The sequence below is a fragment of the Arvicanthis niloticus genome, chromosome 5, assembly GCF_011762505.2.
Source record: "Arvicanthis niloticus isolate mArvNil1 chromosome 5, mArvNil1.pat.X, whole genome shotgun sequence".
In the NCBI taxonomy this organism is placed as follows: Eukaryota; Metazoa; Chordata; class Mammalia; order Rodentia; family Muridae; genus Arvicanthis; species Arvicanthis niloticus.
In genome coordinates this window covers 38,716,247-38,726,269 of record NC_047662.1, presented here as the reverse complement: position 1 = coordinate 38,726,269, position 10,023 = coordinate 38,716,247, and the positions used below count along the sequence as shown (strand labels likewise).

The following is a 10,023-nucleotide window of genomic DNA, read 5'->3' as shown; positions in this document are numbered from 1 at the left end:
TATTCTTGCATATATATACATATATATATATATAGTTTTAATAGTAGTAATTTCAACATATGCTAATATACCATATATTTAATTAAAATTTATTAGTTGAATATTTGTGTAATTTCCTTATCATGGTTATTGGTGAATAGAACAGCAATGAATATGGAAAATCAATGTCTCTGTTGTAGAAGTTCATCCTTTGTGTATATGCCCCAAGTAGTATGGCTGGATCACATGGTAGATCTACTTTAGTTTTGCAGGATCCTCCACGCTGATTCCAGAGTTGTTTTATCAATTTGCAGTTCTTTTCTCAATATACATGCCAGCATTTCCTGTTGCTCGTGGTTTGTTTGGTTTGGCTTTGGTTTGTTTATTTATTCATTTGCTTGATTGTTTTTAATTAGTTATTTTTATTTGGATGAGATGAAATATCAGTCTATGAATTTGCAATTTTTAATAACTAAGAATGTTGAATTTTTAAAAAACTATTTTCAGCCATTTGCATTTATATTTTGAGAGCTGTCTCTTTATATCGTAGAGCCCATTTTTTAGTTGGGTCACTTGTTTTGTTGATTCTTTTAGTATGGTTAGATCTTCATATATTATGGATATTAATTCTCAACCTGATATATAGGCACTCTGCAGGCTTCTTGTTCAATTGTTTTGTTCACCATACAGGGAGTTTCAGTTTCATGAGGCCCTGGTTTTCAGCTGTTGTCTGTAATTCCTGGGTAAATGGGACTCTACTCAAAAGTCCTTTCCTATATCTGGATCTTACCTGTGTTTTCTTCTAGAAGTTTCTGTATTCGTGTCACACTGAGACACTTGATTCATTGTGGCTGACTTTTGTTTTGGGTGATAAATATGACTCTAATTTTATTCTTTATGTAGATATTCTTATTCTTAGCATCATTTATAGAACATTATATGTTTTATCCAGTGTATAGTCTTAGCATTTTTATCAAATATCAAATGTATGGAGTTGCATGTATTTGGGTCTCTTCTATTCTGTTCCATTTGTCTATGCTTCTATTTAATTACCAGTATCATGTTGCTTTTATTACTTTGGTCTGAATACATATTGAAATGTGGTACAGTAATCCCCAAGCAGTACTTTTTTTTCCCTAATGATATTTTTGGCTATTAGGGTCTTTTGTGGTTCTGTATGAATCTTAGCAGTTTTTTCCTTCTGATTTTGTGAAATATCACATATGGTTATTTTTTTATTTCCTCTCTATGATGTGCCATGCATTTCTACAGTTCTCAATAACTGAATTTCTGTTGGTTCTTCTTGGCATTTCATTCATTTTAAAGTAGGGAACCATATAGTTTAGAAAAGACCTGAAATAATGGTACATCCTCCAATCAATAATAGAAGGAAAGTTGATTCTTCATGGTCTGCATCCTCATTCTTAGTTCATGAAAAAAGGCAAGTCAGATATTGCAAAGTTTCACTATCTGATCCCTTAAAGGCAATTATACTATGCATCAAGAATATATACATACATATATATATACATATATATATGTATCTATATATTGTGTGTGTATAATTTAACAACTTTAATGATTGCTGTGCAAGTTGTTACTGTGATTAATCTATCATAAATATTAGTGGCACCATTCAGTATCTTTTTAAGATAGTAAATTTTACACATGCTTCTTAATATGGCCACTCTCTTGTTCCAAATTTCAATCTAAGAAATTGCTCTGATGATTTGTTTCTGATAGGTTTGAAAAACACATTAACATTTAATTCATCCAGGTCTTTTCTTTGTAGGCTATGTCTTTGTTTTCAACTCTCAACAACATAGTCACAAACCATTTTCATATTTAAAGTACAGAAGTGATCATTAAAAATTACTAATTAACAGGCTTCAGCACTGTTCACTGATTAGAAATAAATATATTATTATTAAGAGAGGACTTTAGTTTATCCACTATTGATATTAATATTTTTTTTCAATCACATGGGTTAAAAATATTTTTCTTACTCACATTTAGACAGCTATGTCTTTAGACTGGTCGCTTTTGTTCCCTACATCTATTAATTTATTTAAAATATTTCCTTCCACTACGTGTAAATGCATCTGCTTAGGAACTGGTCACTTAAACAAGGTGGGTCTAAAAGTTAAAGGAACTAAGGAATGTGAACTAGAGGACTAAAGGAACTGGGACTTCCTGCTCTGAGAGAATCATGTGTGAGGACAGTCTCTTTTTTTCCAACACTGAAAAAGTTTATTTTTAAGGAACATTAATATTGTCTCTATTTAAATTATCTAGAAAAATGTTTAAAATATCTAGAAAATGTTATTTCATCTCTTATTGTCTGTTATCTTGCTGCATTGTCCTTTCTAGCTATGATGAAGCCTCCATACTCTTTATTTTTTCTGGGTATCATATGTACTTCATCTTCCTGCAAACAGTATTAACTTTCAGGTAAGAACAATTTTTTCTTATCTATTGCATTTATGAGAAAGATAAAAGATAGATTTCTAGTGCTCAATTTTTCTATTAAAGGATGTTAGCAGCATATGTCATTGCAATAATTAGCAAAATATTAAAGAGGTGAATGTCGAGGAACTCTTCTTATAGTCAAAAATGCAGTCAGATCCCAGGGGTATCACTTTTCTCTATGTAAAGAGCCAGAAAGGAGCAAAATTCTACCAGGTCATAATTCTCTGAGGATGAGAAGAAACATCTGAGATAATAAGTGTGAAACTAGGAAAAAGTAAGCTGAAATCACTGAGTTACTAGACCCTCAACCGCAACAGTTTGAATCACAAAGAACAAATTCCCAAACATGGTTAGGTGCTGGATGATTGCTTTTCTTCCAGCATTCTACCAGGTTCTCATGGTAAGAAGAGAGTGATGGAGAAAGTAAACTATTCTAATCAGGTCCACTTAATTAGTTCGCTTCAAGATGAACTGTTTTCTGAAAGTATTACCTGTTGAGGTTCATGGGCTGAATGAATTGACTGGGAGAAAGATAATATTGAACTCAAGTCACATCTTTCTGTCCTGTCCCTCTCAGGAAACAAAGATATTGGGAAGTCCTCAAAAAGGTCACAGCCTAAAGGCACAAGTTCACTGAAAGACCAGATTCAAATAAAAAATATGCAAAAAGTTCTCTCTTTTTCACACACTATTTACTTAATTACATCATTCAAATATACAATCAGGTTAGATTATTGTAGTATATTTGACTGTCAATGAAACTTTTCTTGACACACACACACACACAAATCAAAACCAGAATCCACAGGGATAGAGCAAGTAAAACCACAGTTAGTCTGCAATTATCAGGCTAGAAATGTAATACAACTGTAATTAATATTGTAAGTAATCTAATGGCAAAAATGGACAACATACAAGATCATATGAATAATATAAGCAAAGCTAGAAATTCTAGAATAAAGAAAAGAAAATATTTATAGTAAAAACACTATAGACTATAGCAGAATTAAGAAAATGTGAGTAGACTGAATGGGACAAAGCTCGGAAGAATTCTGATTTTGATTATTGATCATAGAAATGTATAAATAGAAAAAAGAGTTCAAGTTTTGCAGGAAAAAAATATAAGAACTCTGAGACAACTTATGAAAGTTGTAATATTTAGACAATGGTAATAGAAGGAGAAGAAAGACAAAAAAGAAAGAGAAGTACAATGCTTTAACCCCCTACAGATCCAGGAGTCTCAGAAAACACCAAACAGGGTAAAGAGCCAAAACAAACAGAAAAAAAATGCACCTTTGCATATAGTATTCAAAGTATAAAAAATGAAAGATACAAGTTAAAATACTAGCAGTCATTGGTAGAGGAATTGGAAATATGTCATCTCCCCATAAAAAAAAGATAAAATTACCTCCAGCTTTACAGAGAAACTATATAAGCAAGAAATAGATGCAGAAAATCATTTAAAGCATTCATGGAAAACCTACTAATTTAGAATTATATATCATAACATATTAATTATCTTTCAAATGTAAAGAATACATAGACTCATCTTAGACAAACAAACAAACAGAAACTTTCCAATTGGCATCCCTATCTGAAAAGATATGTTCAGGCTTCTGGAGAAAGGAGAAATGGCCAGACGTGGGAATAGAGAGAGGCAAAAGCATATAATCAAAACTACATAAACTTCGGGAAGGAAAATGACAGTAAATTAGCCTAGCTGTATGTATGTATGTATGTATGTATGTATTTGTTTTTGGTTTTTCGAAGATAGCGTTTTTCTGTGTAGACCTGGCTGTCTGGGAACTCACTGTCTAGACCAGGCTTGCCTTGAACTCAGAAATCTGCCTGCCTCTGCCTCCCAAGTGCTGGGATTAAAGGCATGCGCCACTACTGCTTGGCAAGCCTAACTTTATTAATTGATCTAATAGAGACCAGGTTCTGAAAAACATAAAAACAATGTATTCTGTATTCACCAATTATGTGTATATATCATATTTTTCTTATGTGTTCATCTGTTGGTGGATCCTGAGTTTATTTACAAATCTCCCAAAGAAGTTTCTACACTAGCACCTAAAACATATGGGAGGGGCTGGAAAGATGGGTCAGTGGTTAAGAGCACTGGATGCTCTTCCAGAGAACCAGGGTTCAATTCCCAACACCCAATATGGAATAATTAGGAATTAGGTATATTGCCACAGAAACTAAAAACAGCCTTCAATAGATTCCAGTGTTCCAAAATAGCTATATCAGATAGACTCTCCATATAATTAAGTAGAAAGACGATTACTGGGGACTTCCTACTTAACTACAATCTATTTTAATGATAGGAATGAGCTAGCATTGGTTTCAAAAACATTGAAAGATGAAAAGAAATGTAACAGAGTTGAAAATTAGATCAGCTAGGTCTTCTAGGTAGGATTTGGTATGTCCTTCTAAAACAGTCATGGCAGTAAAGTCTTATTAGCTTCAGGTTTACTTTTGATTCAATTTTTCCCACAGAGAATCTGATGGTGACTACTCCAACTGGACATGGGTGGCTAGAGTAGGAGGCCAGGCTGAGCTCAGCTGCCAGGTGACTCCACCACGCAGTGTGGAATATATGGATGTGCGCTGGTTCAGGGAAAACAAATCTAAACTTGTTTATCAGTACAGAGGTGGCCATGGAGTAGATGGAGAAGCTGCTCCTGAATATGTGAATCGCACAGAATTTGTGAATGAGGCCATTGGAAATGGCACCAAGTGGCCCTCCGAATCATAACATCAGCATCTTGATGATGGGCCTACCAATGTTCATTTAATGATAGTGGCTTTAGTGGATGTGGCCTTCATGAAACTCAGTGTGGCTGGTAAGTTGCTTGTGGAACATAATATACCAGTGTCCTTGTGCCACAACAAACTGAAATACATTGCATCATCTTGGCTGTTTGTACGTGTTTATTATATTTTACATTCTAAAATATCTAAGCAATGAGTACAAGTTATACATTTACCTCAAAAAATAAACTAAGTAAAGAATCGACATCATATAGCAATCAATTAGTCTAACTTAACAATCAGATATGGAAGTAGACTTACATGTGTTTTTAAACCTATCTTGTCAATCCATTCTCAGCTTAATAACTTGCTCTTATTTCCTTGTCATGTCACTAGCATTTGGATTGAAGATGCAAATCAATGGTCAGAGTTGGAAAGATGGACTCATTCTGGAGTGTTCTTCAGTAGGTGGTTCCCCCAGCCCCAAAATGGAGTGGAAAGACAGTAATGGGAATGTAATTCCACATTCTTCAATATCATGCTCTCAGAATGAAGACAGATTTTCTACGTGAAAATTACTCTTCTCCTTAGAAACCAGTCACAGGAAGGTATTACATGCTGTGTTCTTAACCTCTAAACAGGTGAAGAGAAGCAAACCAGTCTCATCATAGCAAGTAAGTACTCAGTCATGAGGATTACTTGCCAATGTGGAAGCACAAAGAATAAATCAATGAATTAATGAATGTTAAAGGATGTACTGCATTGCAGAAAATCACTTTACTGTGCCTTCATCATTGATACTGGTCTGGTTAGATAAATGCTAAGTGTAGAGTATTAGAAGAAAAATAAACAGTGGAAATTAGAAATAAGCATATCTTGAAGCTTTAGAGGACATTAATTTTTTCTCATTAGACATAATAAAATTCACCTGAAGTTTTAACAAGATGGTAGTTCAGTAACATGAAAGATGGTATTAAACATTTTGTACTATTTCCTCATTTAGAAAAACATATATATGTGTGTGTATACATATTTGTATGTATATATTTGTATATATATGTATGTATATATGTTAGTAAAAGCAGCAGTAAGGAAAATGTGTAAGATGCAGACTGTGTGATTATTGTTCATTGCTTGCTCTGAAAAGACATTATTGTTGAACACAAAAAAAATCAAATCAGGAAAAGTTATTTTAGTTTAACCAAGCTACCTTGGGTAACATTCAAATACTGAAAATAAATTTCACACAGAAACAGACTGTGTGTATATGAAAGAGGATGGTTACACCTTTGGATACTAGTTCATATGTTTTCTACATTAACTAAAGGTACAGGTTTTGTCTCCTTTTAAAAACTCTGTACTACTTTGGAGAATTGGAAAATTTACTGAAAAAATAACTGTTGCTGTGATTAAATATGGCTTATGACAATGTTTCTGGAATATCAGAGAAGTTCACAAGAATGAGTTAGAAATCAGAAGTTAGGCATGATGGTACTTTAAAGGCTTAGGCAGGAAGACAGAATTTGAGTTCAATTTAGGCTACATAATAAGAAATGCCTCAAATAGAAGTAAGTAATATACTACAAATATATTTTAAAGTAGTGGTGAAGGCTTCTACTGATATGCTAAAGATGTAGTGAAAGAAAAACTGAAAAACAAATAATTCTGAAGCATAAACTGAATATAAAAGATGAATTTGCAGTTGATTCAGGGAACTATTTACAGTGAAACATATCTAGAAATAAAGCTAGCAATCATCTTGAGTGTAAATACTGTTGTACAAATTTCAGTTGAAATAAAAACCATGGTGGATATGAATATATGGGCAAGATATGCACAAGCTGCCGGGGTGGTGGTGGCGCACGCCTTTGATCCAGCACTTGGGAGGCAGAGGCAGGCAGATTCTGAGTCGAGGCCAGCCTGGTCTACAGAGGAGTTCCAGGACAGCCAGAACTACACAGAGAAACCCTGTCTCGAAAAAACAAAACAAACAAACAAACAAACAAACAACAAACAAAACAAAAGATATGCACAAGCTGAAGCCACACAAACCTCTAGCAAAGGGATGGGAGATTCCTTACCTGAGGAAAAATTGGCATCATTAACTGCTGAGAAGAGAGAGGTGGTTCTTAATACTCTTGAAAAAGCTAACTCTTGATAGGCCGACATACTCAGTGGAAGGGCACATGTCCAAGATTATATAGGCAGCACAAATTGAACTTAAAGGGTTATTTAAAAAGAGGGGAGAGGCACAACATTGAGTTGGGTAGGGAGGGGTATTGACTTGGGAGAAATTGGCGAGGAGAAATTCAATCTCCAAGTGAATTAATGTTCAGACTTTCTCTGTAGGTGCCATTAAATCAAGTCTACCAGTGTGCACTCCTGAGACAGATAAAAAAAAAGTGGGGGAGATAGAAAAGGGAGGGAGAGGGAAGAGAGAGAGATAGGAAAGAAAAAAGGAGATGAGAAAGGAAGAAAAGAAAGAAGAAGAAGAGAGGGGGACGAAAAGGAACGGAGGGGAGGAGAGATCTGGGATGGGAGGACTATAGGGAGGGAGGGGAGAGGCATTAGGATAATAGCACAGAATCTGAAGGAAGCCTGGTCTCATGGTAGCCCCTCCTGGTCTAGGGGGCTTTTTACATATGTTTTAAAAAGATGTTCTTTTTGTTTGTTTGTTTTTTTTTTCAGATGCCCTGTTTGATGAGAATCTACAAGAAATATTTTATTTTCCCTGGAAATATCGATTTGTTACATATATTTTACTTTTTAATTTTTTATTTCAGGAAAACCAGGTAATTTATCTAAGAGGGATAGAAGCATTTACCTAAGTCACATGGAGAGTTTTAGTTAAAATTAAAAGATATTTCTCACTTCTATACACAGCTGCTTCTTACTTTACAAGTTTGAATTTATACCTTTCAATACTTAATTTCCAAGGCAATTTTAGTTTTAGTAATAAAGGACATTATAAATATTTCTGGGCTTTTCAATCTTCAGTTAATTTTCTATATCCCTTAAACAGCACACCCTGAAACATTAAAGGGGAAACTAAAAATTAAAAGGTAGTTCTTCACTTAAATAATGTTCTTAAAATAAAAGCAAACACAATTTCAACTGTTACTTCTAGTATTGAACCTACATATTGTAATTTATATAACATGTGAGGAAAAGCACATTAGGAAACTAATAGTTTTAATACAATACTACAGTTTAGATGGTTTAGAAAAAAAAGAAATAATTGCTTCCATCACAGTAAAGTCATCCTGTCACCTCTAATCCTGAGTGGTTGATACATATGAGTCTTATCCTGGATTAGATTTAATGTGGTGATAAATTTCCCAGGCAATGTGTTCTGTGTGGACAGGGTGTGTGTGTGTGTGTGTCGTGTGTGTGTGTGTGTGTGTGTGTGTGTGTGTGTGGTGTCTGTGTGGTGTGTGTGTGCTGTGTGTGTGTGTGTGGTATATGCCCTCATCAGTGCGTGCAGATGCTTTGACATATACTTCACTCTTACAGGCGTGAGATGAACTTTGAGTTCTTATTCTTACTTTCATTTTTTTTTTTCTTTAAGAGAACATCTCTCACTGAACCAGAGCAGGGCTGACAGCAAAGAAAGCTCAAAGGCCTCTGCATTTTGTCTGCTAACATAGTGCTGGAATTATAGGTGCATATCTAGACATACCAGCTTAGGTTTTTTTTTTTTAATGTAGGTGCTTGGATTCAAACTCAGGTCTCCATCCTTGCACAAAAAATGCTCTACCCACTGAGCCATCTTATAGCCTACAAACTATTTTGTATTATAGTTTAAGATCAGAGTCTGGGATAAATTAAATATAAAAAAGGACTTATATAAGTCAATAAACTCTCATTTACAACCAAATTCTTTTCTCTATGTTAGGCCTAAACTACATGTTCATATTAAACTTTGTAATTTACAACATCAGTAGATAAAAGAACAATAATTATTTATAAGAAAAACACTCTTGGGGGTCTGAAGAGATGCTCAGAGGTTAAGAGCACTGGCTATACTTCCAGAGAACCTGTGTGCAATTACAGCACTCACATGATGGCTCATAACTGTCTATAACTCAGTTCTAGGAGATCCAAACACACCTTTATAAACTCTGTAAACATCATATATAAAAATGATACACGAATCACATGCAGGCAAAACACCTATACACATAAAATAATGAGAAAGGAACCAGTACCTTTTCTGATTCCAATGACCAAACAAAACTTAGTATTTTACTATAGAACTGGGTAAAGCTGCTATATATCAAGACACAAGATTCAGAGGCTGGGAAATAACAAAGAGAAGAGCGAGTATAGTATTCACTAAGAAACTCTGAGTTCAAAGTGATGAAAAAAGTTACAATTTACCATTGACTCAAAGGTCATGTGACTCAAAAAAGTTAAAAATCAATCATTATAGTAGTTTAATATAATACATAGACTCCTAAAACATAAAACATATTTAGAGGGCTCTTTTCTTATGCCAAACATTGGATAATATTTTATGGTAATTATTCCTAAAAGATACATCTGTTGTTGTGATTTATTAGGCGGTAAGGATGTATTAGGATTACACATGGTCATAAATGACACAGCCAAGATTGAACTACAGAAATGTTGGGCTCAAATTTCATTCCATATCATTATATATAACATTCAGGTACTTAGTTTCAAGTTTCTTCTTCAAATCACATAATCTGAATACCACTGAGTAATGATATAGTCATTCAACGTTGGACATGAATGTCCCATGGTGATCCAGAAAAACAAAAAAAGTTCTGATTCATGTCTTTCAGAGACTAAAAG

The 10,023-nt window shown here is 34.1% G+C and overlaps 1 pseudogene; it reads left to right on the top strand.

Moving 5' to 3' along the window:
• Positions 1-2,351: 2,351 nt before the first annotated feature.
• On the top strand, positions 2,352-5,944 carry LOC117708677 (selection and upkeep of intraepithelial T-cells protein 8-like; annotated as a pseudogene).
• Positions 5,945-10,023: the final 4,079 nt, after the last annotated feature.